The following is a 15,782-nucleotide window of genomic DNA, read 5'->3' as shown; positions in this document are numbered from 1 at the left end:
CTGAAAGTCATGCCTGCAATTGACGGGTGATCAATCACACGGAACCCAGAGGCAGCGTGACACAGCAAGACCTATAGACTCTTGATTCAAACTGAAGCCTACAAAAAAGATGGATGAGATGGAAGACTTTGGAGGGTAATATTCTGCTGCCAACACGGAAGGGCATCGGTGCATGCCCAACAGAGACCCAGCCCTTCCTTGTGCCCGGCTTTCCTGACCAGTTAGCCGCCAGAAGCATCGAACCCAAGCAACGAACTCAACCTACATTCAGGACTGGTAACTATACAGCAGCTGCAGAACATTGTGTACACACACACACACAGGTATTAGATATTAGTTATTGGTCATAAATCAAATTGTGTTCCAGTAAATGTGACATCTTGTCTTGTCCCCTGAAATGACCCTGTGTGGTTTTGTCTGAATAACGCTAGGGGAAGCCTATAGGGTCAGACTACACGGCAGCTCCAATTACCATGATGGAGGGGAGGATCTCCTGCACGTTCATGGAGGAGCTGGGGTTGGGGCCCTGAGGGCTCTTGAAGGCCCCCGCGCTCCCCATCAGGTTGGCCAGCACTGGGGGCAGCTTGGAGGCCCCGGCTCCATCAGGAGACTGCGAGGTGGCGGCTGGGTCGAGTCCTTCCTGGTAGGCGGCCTCGTCCATGGTGCATTCCTGAGAGAGGGGACAGAGGAGACACTGGAGTCAGGACAGGCTGAGGGCGAGGACGACGCCCCAGCCTTTGGGGCTGGGGTCAAGGCTAGGCGCTCGGGTTCCTGGGTCTTTGCCCTTCTCTAGCCCATCCCTGTTTATACACGGGAGACAGAGACAGAGCGGGGGAGGGCCCCCAGTGAGCTGGGAAATTAACCCCCTGCTCTAACCCCTAGACCCCTTCCACAGTGAGGAGCGAACCCAGGAGTCCTGACTACCAATCCCCCTGCTCTAACCCAACAGGCCCTCTCCTTCTGTACCCCAAAGCAGGGTAGAGAACCCAGGGCCCTGGGCTAAATGTACCTCATTGAGCAGGATGAGTTTGGGGGGGGGGGGGTCAGGTTCATGGGGACTGTCTGGAAGGCTATGGAAAGGAGAGATGCCCATCAGATCTCAGTTCCAAGAGATGTGGTCGTAGCCCCCACATTATGGGACTCAGCACAGCCTGATTGCCCCCCACACTCTGCCCCTTAGCTCCCAGCACAACCCCACAGGCCAGGTCTACACACCCACCCTGCATCCATGGGAAGCAAAGATAGCAGGGTCAGAGAGGGATCCTGGTGCCCAGGAACCTAGAGAGGCCCCTGGTGGGGTCATCTCCTGGGACCTCTGGAGCTGAAATCAGGGTCTGTGCTCCCTGAATCTAACCACCAGGTCAACAGGCTCAGAGGCAGCAGCCGGCTCATATGCTGCTAGAGAGGGACAGAGCCATGCTGAATTCAGGTGGGTGGCCTTAAATTTGATACACTGGTCGTTGCATGGTGCAGCCATTAGAGGGGGACAAAGAGCCTACATTGCGCAACTGGGAAATGGTGCCCCGGCTTTGCCCCCAGTATCCTTCCAACCCCTCGCACTGCTCCCCAGGGCCACGCCCACCTCTCCTTGGACAGGAAGATCTCCTGCAGGACGCCCTTCTCCCTCTCAGCCTGGATGAACTGCTCACGGCTGCCGCTGCCCAGCTGCACCGGGGGCTAGGCAGGTCGATGAGCTTGGGGTAAACCCAGGGCACCACCTCTTCCATGGCGTCGTGGCTGAGCCGGCGTGCCATCTCAAAGGCCTCCCTATCCTTCAGCATCTCCCACTTGGCTGCCTCGCCAAAGTCCTTGGTCTGGTTCACCTTGACTGCCGGGGGGAGAAGAAACAGGGAGGGGTTTAGTCAGGGGACAGACAGGCCACTGCCGTACAGCCGATGGGAAGGGTGACACCCCCCTCCTCCCCCACTCCATAATCGGAGTTCAAAGGCCTCGTATCCCCTTTTCCCACCTGCAGAATCCAGGTAGTCTCCTGGTGCCGGAGCAAAGCTGGCAGCCCCTAGAGGGAAAGGCCCCATGACCCAGTCTCCTGGTGATAGATGGGAGCTGGTGCCCCCTAGAGGGAAAGGCCCCATGTCCCATACCCCAAGTGCCGGATTGGAGCTGGTGCCCCCTAGAGGGAAAGGCCCCTTCCCCAGTACTCACCCTGCTCAGTCTCGTCCAGCTCGAAGTAGAAGTACTCCCGCAGCTTGCTCTCTTCAGGCCAGCTCACTGTCTTCTTCTTCTTGCCCTTCTTGGTGAGCTACGTGGAGCCAGCGGCACTCTTGGGTGGCTTGGCGTCCGAGTTCTGCCTGGACGGGACGCAGAGCGGCTCAGCAATCAGACAAACACACCCACGGAGCCTGGATCTACCAGCTGGCGCCAATGCCTCCTGAGCCCAACCCAGGACCCCCAGTGAAGACAGCCCTGCCAGCCCCACAGTTGAGCTGACACAGGGGCTGCCCCCTCCGCCAAGGCAGCTGTACCCCAGCCAGCATGGCACGCCCGGCCACGTGCATTATGGGGTTTTACGGCCTCCTGGGTGGCAACACCAGGTCTGATCCAACACAGCCAGGGTGTTGGGCTGACACCTACTACCCGCCCAGGATTAGCACAACAGAACCCGTTGACTTCAACGCTTTCCCCATCCTTACCGGTCTCCATCAGGTCTGGGACCTCTACTGCCGGGCCGATCCACCTCCATGGGCTTGAATGCAGTAGTGGGCTCTGGTGAGGACGGTTTAGCAGCGCTCGCTTCTGGGGCTGGCTTCCCTTCAAACAGGCTCGCCTGGGACACAGAGAGAAATGTGGGATCAGCGTAATGGGAAGTGAACCAGTGACTCCCAGCCCCTGCACCAGATTCCCCTCCCCTCTCATTGCTGATGTCAGAACCCAGGGGTGCTGCCTCCCAGCCCCCTGCTCTAACCCACCAGACCCCCCACCCCCTGAGCTGGGGACAGAACCCAGGAGTCCTGCCTCTCAGCCTCCCTCCCCCACACCCAGAGATGTTTGTACCTTGGTTGCCGTAGGAGACAAGACTTTCTTTTTGATCGTGATCCCTGGGATGGGGGCAGAGTTAAGGGCATCCAGGAAACCCAAGCTCCCCATTGCTGTGGCAGGGGATGGGGGGAGGGAAGAAAGAGGTTTCACAAACTGAATGCTCCAAGCACCTGCAACTTCATGTGTTATCCCGCCCCTCCCCCATGCTACACCCCACTCGCCTCCCAGAACGAGGGGTAGAAACCAGGAATCCTGACTCAGTCCCACTCCTGCAGCTCTGCTACGCTCACCAACTAGACCCCACTCACCGCCCAATGATGAGGACCGAACCCAGGCATCCTGACTACCAGGGACTCCATGTACTCACGTTGCACGGCGATGATCTTGAATTTGATTTACTTGGTGCTGTTGGGGGTGGTGTTCAGAGGCTTGTATTTCTTCTCTACTGGTGGGTTGTCTCCAGAGGGGGCGGACATGCTGTGAGAGGGAAAAGCAGACATGGTACTGAGGCCATGGCCCAGGAAAGGGATCAGGCAAGGAACAGGCAAGCCCAGCTCACGTGGCGATCTGGCGTGAAGAGCATAGGAAGCACAGCACAACCCTGGAGCTGCTTTGCAGGGGGCTGAAAGGGTAAGCAGGGGTGGCTTAGGGGAACGTTACCAATGCTGGGCCCATACTACGCACAGGGCCTCAGGCAAATCCCCTCAGCACTCAGTCCTGCCTCCCACCTCCCCGCACTCTAACCCACTAGATCCAACTCCCCTCCCAGATCCAGGGATAGAACCCAGGAGTCCTGCCTCCCAATTCTACACAGAGTGCTTCCGAGGACTGAGGAACAGAGTGGAAAGGTGAGGCAGACAGAGGAAGCCACAGGCCCAAGGTCTGGACACTTTCCCCAGAGCAGGGCGGGACGCTCAGACCAACCTCTGCCTCTTTATCAGCATCTGCTTCAAGTTGTATTTTTCAGACATCACTACAGCATTGGGGTTCTTCTTTAAAGGAACCAGTGAGGGAGTCTCTACTTCCAACCCTATGGAAAAGCAAAACTCAGGTTAGCAGAATACAGCAAGCTGATGAGGTACTATGGAAATGTGTGGGGCTTATCTGCAAGGATCCTGAAGGATTTTTATGTTGGGATTGGTCACCCAGAGGAGAAATGCAGCGACCAGTTGGCCATGTGTTCTGTCCAGGTGGCAAGCCTCATGGGAAATAACTCTGGTAACCCTCATAAGTGAAAAGAAAAGGAGTACTTGTGGCACCTTAGAGACTAACCAATTTATTTGAGCATGAGCTTTCATGAGCTACAGCTCACTTCATCAGATGTATACCGTGGAAACTGCAGCAGACATTATATACACACAGAGATCATGAAACAATACCTCCTCCCACCCCACTGTCCTGCTGGTAATAGCTTATCTAAAGTGGTCATCAAGTTGGGCCATTTCCAGCACAAATCCAGGTTTTTTCACCCTCCACCCCCCCACACACAAACTCACTCTCCTACATACAGCATCCGATGAAGTGAGCTGTAGCTCACGAAAGATTATGCTCAAATAAATTGGTTAGTCTCTAAGGTGCCACAAGTATTCCTTTTCTTTTTGCGAATACAGACTAACATGGCTGTTATTCTGGAGCCTCTGATAGTGTGGCTGACGTTATTAGGGCCCGTGATTGTGTCCTCTGAATAGATATGTGGGCACAGTTGGCAACGGGCTTTGTTGCAAGGATAGGTTCCTGGGTTAGTGGTTCTGTTGTGTGGTATGTGATTGCTGGTGAGTATTTGCTTCAGGTTGCGGGGCTGTCTGTAGGCAAGGACTGGCCTGTCTCCCAAGATCTGAGAGAGTGTTGGGTCATCCTTCAGGGTAGGTTGTAGATCCTTAATAATGCGTTGGAGGGGTTTTAGTTGGGGGCTGAAGGTGACGGCTAGTGGCGTTCTGTTATTTTCTTTGTTAGGCCTGTCCTGTAGTAGGTGACTTCTGGGAACTCTTCTGGCTCTATCAATCTTTTTCTTCACTTCCGCAGGTGGGTATTGTAGTTGTAAGAATGCTTGAGAGAGATCTTGTAGGTGTTTGTCTCTGTCTGAGGGGTTGGAGCAAATGCGGTTGTATCGCAGAGCTTGGCTGTAGACAATGGATCATGTGGTGTGGTCAGGGTGAAAGCTGGAGGCATGTAGGTAGGAATAGCGGTCAGTAGCTTTCTGGTATAGGGTGGTGTTTATGTGACCATTATTTATTAGCACTGTAGTGTCCAGGAAGTGGATCTCTTGTGTGGATTGGAACCGCCCCAAATGTATAAAAGGGAATGTAATCTATGTACAGTTATCTAAAAATAAAGCAATATAAAAAAGTTAAAAAAGAAAACGATTTGCAATGTATATTATAAAAAAATGTAAACATACAATCCTATTAGGCACCAAGGGGCTACAATAAATGGTGTTTTCCTTTTCAAATCACTGTGTGTTTTAAAAGCAAAAATTAAAAATAAAAAGGAATCAAAACTCTGATAAAAGTGAATGCTGGCCCTTTTAAGTAAAAGTCTAAGTTGCTCATGGCTTTAAATCCAAAGCAAGCCAAAAGGCATCTGGCTTAATTCATATTACCTAACTAATAAAGGTAGAAGCCACTAAAACTTGGCCTGCCTATAGAACAAATACAAAAAATATGGGGGTAATTCCTCTGTTTTGCCTGCAATCAACAAGGGTATTTATATAAAAAAATTTTAAGCAATAACTTGTCACCCCCCCAAAAAATAAAAATGTTTGTCTTTCAAAAAAACCCAAAAATCTAATGCTTGCTAAAAAGCAACCCCAAAAATACCATAAATCTACTGGCACAATAAAAATTGTATTTTGCATTCCACATCCTGTCTTGTGGTGTTTGTATTGTAACTAAAATGGTTGGGTTTAATTTCTCCATAACAGCCTAATTTAAAACCAAATAAAAAAATTAAACCAAAATGCAAATACTTGCTTTATCCAACTTGGAACATACAGAACATACAGAAACCATACAGGTTTCTCTCCTGTATGGATTGTCTGATGTGTTCCAAGCTGTGAGCTCAGAATGAATCTTTTCCCACACTGCAGCCAGTGCCAGGGTGTCTCTTCCTTGGGATTTGTCTGCTGCACTCTGGGATCCTCGTTACCTCTTCCAGTTAATAGATTCATCCACTTTCTTCCCTGGGTGGTTTCCCAGCAGCCTCTCGGACCTGTGACATTTTCCAGGGTTCTCCCTGTTCCAAGCAGTGGGAAAAATTCCATGCAGCACTTCCCAGAAAGGTCTCCTGTGGTTCCACTTTACCAGGAACTTCTGCACCATGATTCTCCTCTTCATTCTCACTCACTCGCTCATCACCTGCTGGGAGAGAGACAATCCAGACAGGAGACATTGTGCTGGAGAGAAAGAGGAATAGCACCAATGGAAAACCCAACAAAGACTGAGCAATTGGATTCTGCCTCCACTTCTCACCCAAGCACTCACAGGGAAGGAAACCTGGAAAGGAAACTGCTGCAGCTAACAGGGTGGGTGGAAAGGCATGAACGATATCTGCTGACTACAGCCCTGTCCTGGGTGAGAGGAGGAAGAAGTGAGGGTGCTTACTCACATCACATTTTTGGGATTCTCAACTTTTTCCTTCATTCACCAGATGGTTTCTGTGTCAGTCCTCACCTGTGTGGGTGCCTCTTGAGACCTCTTTTTCCTCGCAGGCCTGAAGATTGGACACCCACGGCTCTTTCCCTCGTTCCAGCCGGACGATCAGCTCAGGTTTGGGAATGGGAAATCCTGCGCAGGAGTGAAATCAGACCAGATCAGGGTGTGCCATATGCTGAAAATACGCTTATCAATATGAATATGACATAACTGGAACATACCTTAAAGGGGACCTTTTGCATAAAGTATCATTGGAAAAGTTGTAACTTACTGAATATGGGTTTCCTATTTGGATGTATGTATCATTCTTATATTTAAAGTTAGGTGAGGAGACCCCTGCTTATCACCCAAGATGTCCGCTGGAACTAAGATACTGAACAGGGGAAGGGATTGGGCCCAGATTAGAAATAAGTCTAGTCTGTGAAAGAAATTTACTAGAAATAACTAGCTTCTTAGTGCATGAAGCTTAGCCTTTCATGTTTGCTTTATTTTGCTTTGTGACTTTGTGTTCTGTCTATTACTTAAAACCACGACTTTTTATACTTAATACATTTTGCTTATTAATAAACCCAGTGTAAGTAATTATTACTGATTGGGAGAGGGCAAACGAGTTGTGCATATCTATCTTTTAGTGATAAAGAGGGCGAACACTTAGGAAGTTACCCTATATAACCTTTATACAAAGCACGATGGATTTATATGGGATTTAGATCCGACTGGGGCTGGGTAACTGGAGATAGGGATCTTGCTGTGTTGTTTTCAGTTAAGATTTGCAGCTTGGGGGCATGGCCTGGACCCTGAATCTGTGCTGAAGCAGGTTAGCATGTCTGGTTCAACTAGAGGGTACTTTTCCCAAGCTAGCAGGGAAAACAGGCTCAGTGGTCATTTCAGCACATCAGGTACAGTTCCCAAGGGGGTCTCTGTGACCGAACTCTTCACACAGGGTTCATGGAGCATTAGGGGAGTGTCTGTCACAAAGGGCGCTATGTGAATTTAACCTGTCCCTGTGCTGTGCGGGTGGGAATATGGAACCTAAGAGGACAGGAACATGGTCACTGAGCCGTCCTGGGGGAGGCAGGTGTCTGGGGAGGCGACAGGAATTTTTACACCCTCACTAGGAGTTCCCAGGATCTGTGCTCTCTAGGGGACTGGCTGACGCACACCCAGCTCTGGCGTTAAACCTCTGCCTATTTCTAAACCTGCAGAGCCCAGAGCCCTCCCCATGGCTGGAGCTATTTCGAAGAAGGGAGGTGAACAGGGATTCTGTGTCTGACTGGGAATCAATACAGACAGGACAATGAATGAATTCTGTTCCTTTGAAACCTGGAGGGATGAGGATGAGCTCGCATGTCCATTAACTTTTGACACCAGTATCCCATTGGAGAGGGCAGGGAGATGCAAGTCTCTCTCACGGCAGCTGTGCATTATGGAACCTGTTCACCTCTGATCTAACTGACCAGGGAAGAACCTGACCAGAGTCTGACACGCAGACCCACAGCTTCTAATAACCGAGGGGACGGGAATCCCTTACCCAGCGAGGTCACCATCTCGTAGTTCTCCTGCATGACGTCCCTGTAGAGGGCTCTCTGAGCGGGGTCCAGTAGAGCCCCTTGCCCCTGGGTGAAATAAATAGCTATGTCCTTGAAGGTCACCGGCTCCTGAAACAAGAGTCCCCCGCTCAGCATCTGCTGCCCCAGCTACAAACCCGCTATTCACAGGGAAAGGAAATAAAAACTCAAAACTCTGGGAGGGCCAGAGTAGCAAAATCAGACCCCTACTGTTCAGAGCAGCTAGGAGGCTTCGGGGGCGGAGAAGGTAAGAGCTCCTTGTCCCCCCAGCACACGGAGCAGGGCAGGGTCTTCTAATTTCCCACACGCCTGCCAGCCACAGGCTGAGACGGGAAGCAGGGCTCTGAGCTGGGGACGGGGACAGGAATCCCGACAGCTTCCCTTCGTATTTCACAGCAGCGTCTGGCCAGTGGGTTCAGGCTCCAGCCCTGTGCATGGGGGGTTTGTCCTGTTTACAAAATGGGCTGCCACAGGGTCCACGCAGGTTTCCACCCTCTGATGCCTGCACCCTGTGTTCAGGCTGGTGTAATAAAGAGTCCTCCCCACCTTCTTTTGCTGGTTCACCCAAGTGTCTTTATTTACCGTGCTCATGCAGTTTCCAGATCCCCCGACAGATAGTGACCCGCAGACCCTCCCCCAGGGTCTCCTGGCCTTTGAGGCTTCCTTACTTGGTAAGGAGACAGCAAAACTGCCCTCCTGTCTCCTCTCCGGCTAGCCTCCGGGCTGAGGTTTGCCCAGGGCTTTTATAGCCCTCCTGGTGCCTCAGCCCAGCTGTCAGCACTTAGCTCAGCATGTTCCTCTGAGCCAGCCCTTGTTAGGGCTTGCAGCCGGGCTCCCTGCTGGATACCTGAGACTGCCCCTGGTCTCCTGGCCAGAAAGCAGGCCACAGCCAGCATTTTGGCAGGGCTCTGAAGGGGTTTACCCCTGCCCTGCCACACACCTCCTCTCTTTAAGGAGCAGCCAGGCTCACCCTGCCCCTCCTCGGGGGGACGAATCCGGCCCTCGGTGGGAGTGCCTGTACCCCGGCTGGGGGTCCTGTGGGGCCTCCTGGGGACATCCAGGCCCTCCTCCACATCCCCGGTAGGGGCAGGCCTCTCCTGTATGCCCCTTGGCATGGCAGAGACCACAGACCTGGTCTGGCGGCGCCTGCTGGCCCGGGTAGCCCCCCTCTGGGTTCTGTTCCCCAGTTCCCTGGTCTTTATCTCCCTAGGGCCGCCCGGAGCCACACTCCTGCCCGGAGGGTCCTTTGGTGCCACATAGCCAGCACTCCTTGAGGTGCTCAGCTTGTTGTCTAGGAGTTTTGTTTCCCTTCTCCCCCCAGTACCGCATGGGGGGGGGGGGGGGAGGTCCTTGCACTTGTTGGGGTTCAACCATCTCTTCACCCACCTCTGCTCCCTCTATTGGGTGCCCCCTGCCCCCTTCCTCCGGCTCCCCATGCCGGCTCTGGGCTTCACCCAATGGGGGTCCCCAATCGCCCCCCAGTAGAACAGGGTAGGGCAAGTTCTTTACTAATCCTACCCATTGCCACCAGAAGCGCCCCTAAGCCTCCCTAGGCACCTGGGCCATCTGATACCTCCGGGTGTCCCCACAGATGCACAGCAGGGCCACTTTTGCCCCTGGAATCACCCAGTGAGGCTTAACTAATCCCTTCTGCACCAGTGAGCTGGTGGAGGTGGTGTCTACCAACCCCCTCCGGGGCTCCCCACTAACACTGGTATCGTAGTTAAGGGCTGTCTCCCCGATCTCCTCCATCCCCCAGTCCACCCACAAAAGTCCACCAGCCCACACTCCATTTGTGGACAGTCCTGTTTCTCATGGCCTGGGCCAACAAGTCAGTTCTCGACTGCGGGTGGGCCCCAGGTCAGACCCCCTCTTGGGGGCAGCATCTGGTGGACTTCAACACCCACCTGGGCCCCTCTGCTTCCACATATTCTTCTGTTAGCCGGATGGCATCTGCCACCTGGGACAGCTGATGTCTTTGGACCTGCACTGGGTTCGGGAGCCCCAGGAGGAATTGTTCCAAGATTATCTGATCCATTACCTCCTCCGTGGTTTGGGCTGTGGGCCTCAGCCAGCAGGTGGCCCAATTGGTCAATCTCTAGGCAAATGCCCTGGGCCACAGTGGACTCACTGACAGGATCTCTCGGTTGAGAGTCCTACCCAGTCCAGCATTGCAGCCTTTACAGCATTGTAGTCTCCCCGCCAGGTACGGGGCTAGCCGCAAGGCCCAAGTTGCCTGCTCCCAACCGGCCACCTGTTCGAATGTCCCCAGGAACGCATCGGGGTTGTCCGTGGGGCCCATCTTGCAAAGCCCCCACCCTGGCAGCCTGGTTCCATCCCCGGGTGCCAGACTCACCGCCCTCTGTAGCATCTGCTGCTAGGCCGCCGACTGCTCCCTGATGAGCTCCTGAAGGGCCCATTGCTGGTCCTCCTGCCACATCATCAGGGCCTGTCTGTCTGCCTGCTAGATCTCCTACACAGTGCTCACCAGCCACTTCAAGGTCTCCCACATGGCAGCCACAAATAGCAGTGACTAGGGAGATCCCAGACAAGCCCCCAGTGTCACAGGGTCCACAGAAGTTTCCACCCTCTGGTGCCTGCACCCTGTGTTTGGGCTGGAGTAATAAAGAGCCCTCCACACCTTCTTTTGCTGGTTCACCCAAGTGTCTTTATTTACAGTGCTCGTGCAGTTCCCAGATCCCCTGACAGATAGTGACCCACCCCAGCGTCTCCTGGCTTTTGAGGCTTCCTTACTTGGTAAGGAGACAGCAAAACAGCCCTCTTGTCTCCTCTCAGGCTAGCCTCTGAGCTGAGATTTGCCCAGGGCTTTTATAGCCCTCCTGGTGCCTCAGGCCAGCTGTCAGCACTTAGCTCAGCATGTTCCTCTGAGCCAGCCCCCAGTTAGGACTTGCAGCTGGACTCCCTGCTGGATACCTGAGACTGCCCCTGGCCTCCTGGCCAGAAAGCAGGCCACAGCCAGCATTTTGGCAGGGCTCTAAAGGGATTTACCCCTGCCCTGCCACATGGGTGAATGTCCCTCTCCCGCACTGTCGCCAATGGGCCTACTCAGAAAATCAGCGGGTTTCTCACACCCTGTCTCCTCCCTGCTTCTCCCTCCTCCTGACAAGCGAAAATCCCCTACCTGAGCTGGCTCCATCACAGCCATTTCCCTTCCCCATCTCCTGGAAGACGGGACGATCTGGAGCGAAATGTGGACATAATTCCTTAGCCTGTTGGCGCGAGAGGGGTGATGGGGGAGGTTACAGAAGGGGCTGGAGTTCATGTCACCCCCCGATTCCTCCCAGGCTTTTCAGACCCTCCCAGTAACAGCATCTCTCAGCCAAATGCTAGAAAAAGAGCAGAATCAAAGGAGCCACTTTGGGGGATTTTCCCCCATTTCAGTGTAAACCCCTCTCCCTTAGCAACATCAGGAGCCCTCTGGTGGCATCACCTGAAGAATGAGCTGCTCTGGACTCCCTCGGCAGCCCCCAGGGACAGGCAGGCGGAGGCTGATCCCATTTGCCCATCTGCACTCACCCCCTCCTTCCAGAGCCAGCCGTGCTGTGGCTGAGATCTGAATGCTGCCTGGAAATCAAAGCAAGACCCAGGGCAACCCTGGGAACCCTTTCACACTCAGGAATCAGAGCCACAAATACGGTGAGTTTGTCTCTTTGTTTAGTGTGGCTTTGTGGCCTTTCTGGGCTAGAGCTTGTAGAAAAACAAGGGAATCGGTTATAGAAGCCTCAAGCGAAAGTGACGCCAGAAGCAGGTCATCTATATACTGGACCAGAATGGACCCCGTTGGGAATTTGATGTCATTAAGATCCCTTTTGAGGATCTGGGAGAACAAGGTGGGTGACTCGGTGTAATCTTGGGGTACTCTGGTCGAAGTATATTGAAGGCCTTGGTAGGTGAAGGCAAACAGATACTGGCTGTCCCTATGAATAGGGATGGAGAAGAAAGCCGAGCAGAGGTCTACAACTGTGAAGTAGGTAGCAGAAGGGAAAATGCAGGAAAGGATAGTAGCAGGGTTAGGGACAACAGGGAAAGTGGGGAGAACAGCAGCATTGACAGCACGGAGATCCTGGACAAAACACCAAGCCTGTTTGCCAGGTTTTTTTTACAGGTAAAATGGGGGTGTTACACTCACTGACCGGAGGAACAATGACCCCTTGCTGGATTAAGGAAGTGATTACTGGCCTGATTCCTTCCTCGGCCTGCTTTGAGAGAGGGGATTGTTGCACTCTGGGAAGGGGTTTTGCTGGGTTTAGGTGAATTCTGACCAGTTGGGCAGTTCCAATGCATCCAACCTCATTGGCATGATTAGACCACAAGCAGGGAGGGACCTTGGCCAGCAACAAGGAAGGGCTGGGGTCTGGTTCCTCCCTCGGAGCATCCATCTGTACGACTGCTAGGACCTCATTGTGACTGTGACCAGGGATGTCCAAATACATGCTGTCTGGGGTGCAATAGATTGTACATTTCAATTTACACAGCAAGTCTCTTCCCAAAAGGTTAACAGGTGAACAAGGACTGAGGAGGAAAGCATGTTGGCCAAACAGAGGACTGATGGAGATGGTCAGAGGTGAAGAGACGGGGTGGGGAAGAGGAGTATTGCCCACCCCGGCTGCATTTACTATCTCAGCAATCACAGGGAGGGAGGGGAAGTCACTGGTGCGGAGAGTAGATCGCGAAGCGCCTACTAGTATCTAGCAAGCAAGAGGAAGGAGTGCCATTCATCATGCAGATTACATATGGTCCAGTTTGGTCCAAAGGAATAAGCGAAGCGATGATGTTACCAGTCTCCTGGCTACCCTAACAGCTTTGAGGGAGCAAGGGAGCAGGGGTGGAAAGGCAGGATAAGTGGGTTGGCCAGGATGGTAGAGACATTCACTTTTCCAGTGGCCTACTTGCTTGCAATAGTGACAAGCCCCATTACTTTGTTCCTGGGAAGGTGGATGTTGGGGCTCTCGGTTTGGCCTTCCCCCTTTTCCCCGTGATGGGCGGTTGTTGCGGGGTCCCTGTGTGTTCTCAACCTGGAGGGCCATTCACTTAGTTTCAGGGGCATCCTTTTTCTTTTCCAACTGGCGGTGGTAATGTTGGGCAGCTGCTAAAATCTCAGCTAGGTTTTTTCCTTCCCAGTCTACCATGCCAATTTTAATTGGTCTCCCAGCCATGGATTGAGTCCCTGGACAAAAGCAGCTCCCACGGCTTGTTTGGCACCTTGCTCTGCATTGTCTATGCCTGAGTGTCTTTCAAAAACTTGCTTAAGGCGCTGCATGTAATCAGCAGGGTTTTGGCCTTTGTTTTGTTCACAAGCACTAACTTTGACCCAGTCTGTTTTTTGGGGGCAGACTGTGAGAACCACTTCCAACAGTTTCTCTCTAAGCCTATTTAATTGTGCCTGCTTGTGGCCTGGCTCATCCGCGGGCCACTGGACTTCCTGATAAATGCAGTCCAACTCCTCTTAGGAGTTGGTTTAGGTCTGCCGAGGTGGGGTTGTAACAGTTTATGACTGTTCTTAATTCTTCTTGGAATTTAACAGGGTCTTCTCTTATTTTGGGAATTTTTTCAGTCAAATTATACAAATCTGTGGGAGACCAGGGTGCGTGTACAGACATTAGGGTTCCCCCACCCGAGGCACTTATGCCCGGGAGTTGGCATAAGGGAAACATCCCGTGAGGAGTGGACATGAAGGGCCTCTGGTGCCTAGTATTCCTCGCCAGCCCAGTTAAATTCATAGCCTCTTTAATTCTTCCAGTCGGCTCATCTGTCACAGGATCGAATCCTCTACGGGTCTGACTGGACTTCCGATAGGTGGGAAAACAGAAGCCTATGGTGGCGTTTCTGCCCAGGCTAGGGAACCCGGGATGGTGGAGTCGGCTTCCTGGTTATATGGCGGAGGTGGTGATTGTTCGGTGGCCACTCGAACAGCCCCGCCTGGGCTGAACCGGGCTGGGACTTGGTGCCTCTGGCCTGAGGTCTGCCTGTGGAGGTGGTGCAGGGGCAGCCAGTTGTCTGCAGTCCGTATATAAGTCTATAAGATCTTTGGATGGAGCCGATGAGGTACCCTGAAAAGGTCTTGAAGGGTAGAGAGATGTCTGCTGGCCGGCAGAGGTTTGGGGAATAGCCAATTTCTCTTTTCCTCTCTTAATTGTATTTTAAGTTTCTCTTGGGAGTCCTTAAGACTCCTCATTGGAGATTCATGGCGCCGTTTTTCCATTTCTCCATACCAATCGAAATATGCATTAAACTGGCCTTGCCTGACCTTATTGGCTAGAAGTGCGCCTCTGAGGTGCACAATCTTGTCAAGGTCAAAACTTTCCTCTGAGGGAAACTGTAATTTTGGGTCATCTCTGGTATACCAGATTCCATTTCTCCAGAACCTTGCAAGTGAAAGGACAGTAATGTGTGTGTATACGGGTGTGCCTTTTGGTGGGATGGGGATCATTTTGGACCCACCACCTCCCATTTTCACTCGGGTCACTCACACAGGAAAGGCTTATTGAGGACGTCCATGACCCTCCTACACCCTCCTATCAGCAAAGAGCGTCGGCTAGTCTCAGAGAGAACGGCGCAGCTTACTCGGATGCTTCAGGCAAGATGGTCAGACCAGTCAGGGGCTCATAGACAGCCTTCAGGCGGGGAGGGGAAAGGGAGGAAAGAGGTTACGGAAAAGGACGTCTCCCCCAATCTTGGTTCTGGAGCGGATAATGCTCCTTACTCTAGTCCAAAGGATTGAACAGAGCTCATGGACTGTCCGAGGATGGGGAAAAGGATAGGGTCACACAATCCCAGGCCCAGCCAGGCCCCTCACTGGTCAGGCCATGCAGAGCCAGCCTGCCTCGGGGAGGGCCCTTTTTTTGGCCCTACTAGTTGCAGTCACAGGGCTTGCTTTAGAGACATCGCAGGTCATGAGCTTGTGGGCTTCACAGAGAGCTCTGGGTGTCTTCCTGTGACCCTCACTCACACTGGCACACACAAACAAACAAAGTCCTACCTAGCCGCACCTGTGGCTCTTCCCGGGGCAATACAGGAGGGCGTCAGGAGTGTCTGGCAGCAAAAGGGTCTGGATCCAGCACGCAACTCACCCAAACCCAGAGCCTATGGGCAGTCCTCCACCAGAAACCCAAAATAGAGATTTAAAAGGTCTCTCACCTTTCAGATGGCGCCTGGGTCCTGTGGGGAATGGTCCGCAGCCCTCCAGTTCGGTGGCACCAGAAATTGTTGTGGAAATTAACCGCGCGTTGTGTTTAGATCAGAACAGTCTGAGACTCCTTTACTATAATACAAGCATGCAGGGAGAGACAGCTGAGAAGCAACGCTTCAAGCTGTTCCACAAAGAAAAAAAGAACACAGAAGCTTAGCTAGATCTATAGCAACATCCAGATGAGCACACTTCCTCATTAATGTTTCCTTGTTAAAAGAACAGGAGGACGTGTGGCACCTTAGAGACTAACCAATTTATTAGAGCATAAGCTTTTGTGGGCTACAGCTCACTTCACTGGATGCGTAGAATGTTCCATTCTATGTTCCATTCTATGCATCTGATGAAGTGGGTTTTAGC

At 52.6% G+C, this 15,782-nt stretch overlaps 1 pseudogene; it reads right to left on the bottom strand.

Annotated features, from left to right (window-relative positions):
- Positions 1-1,588: 1,588 nt before the first annotated feature.
- LOC125621651 (serine/threonine-protein phosphatase 1 regulatory subunit 10-like) lies at positions 1,589-15,609 on the bottom strand (annotated as a pseudogene).
- Positions 15,610-15,782: the final 173 nt, after the last annotated feature.

This window comes from Caretta caretta, chromosome 14, assembly GCF_965140235.1.
Source record: "Caretta caretta isolate rCarCar2 chromosome 14, rCarCar1.hap1, whole genome shotgun sequence".
Classification (NCBI taxonomy): Eukaryota; Metazoa; Chordata; order Testudines; family Cheloniidae; genus Caretta; species Caretta caretta.
The sequence above is the reverse complement of the archived record's forward strand: the minus strand, read 5'-3'. Positions and strand labels throughout refer to the sequence as shown.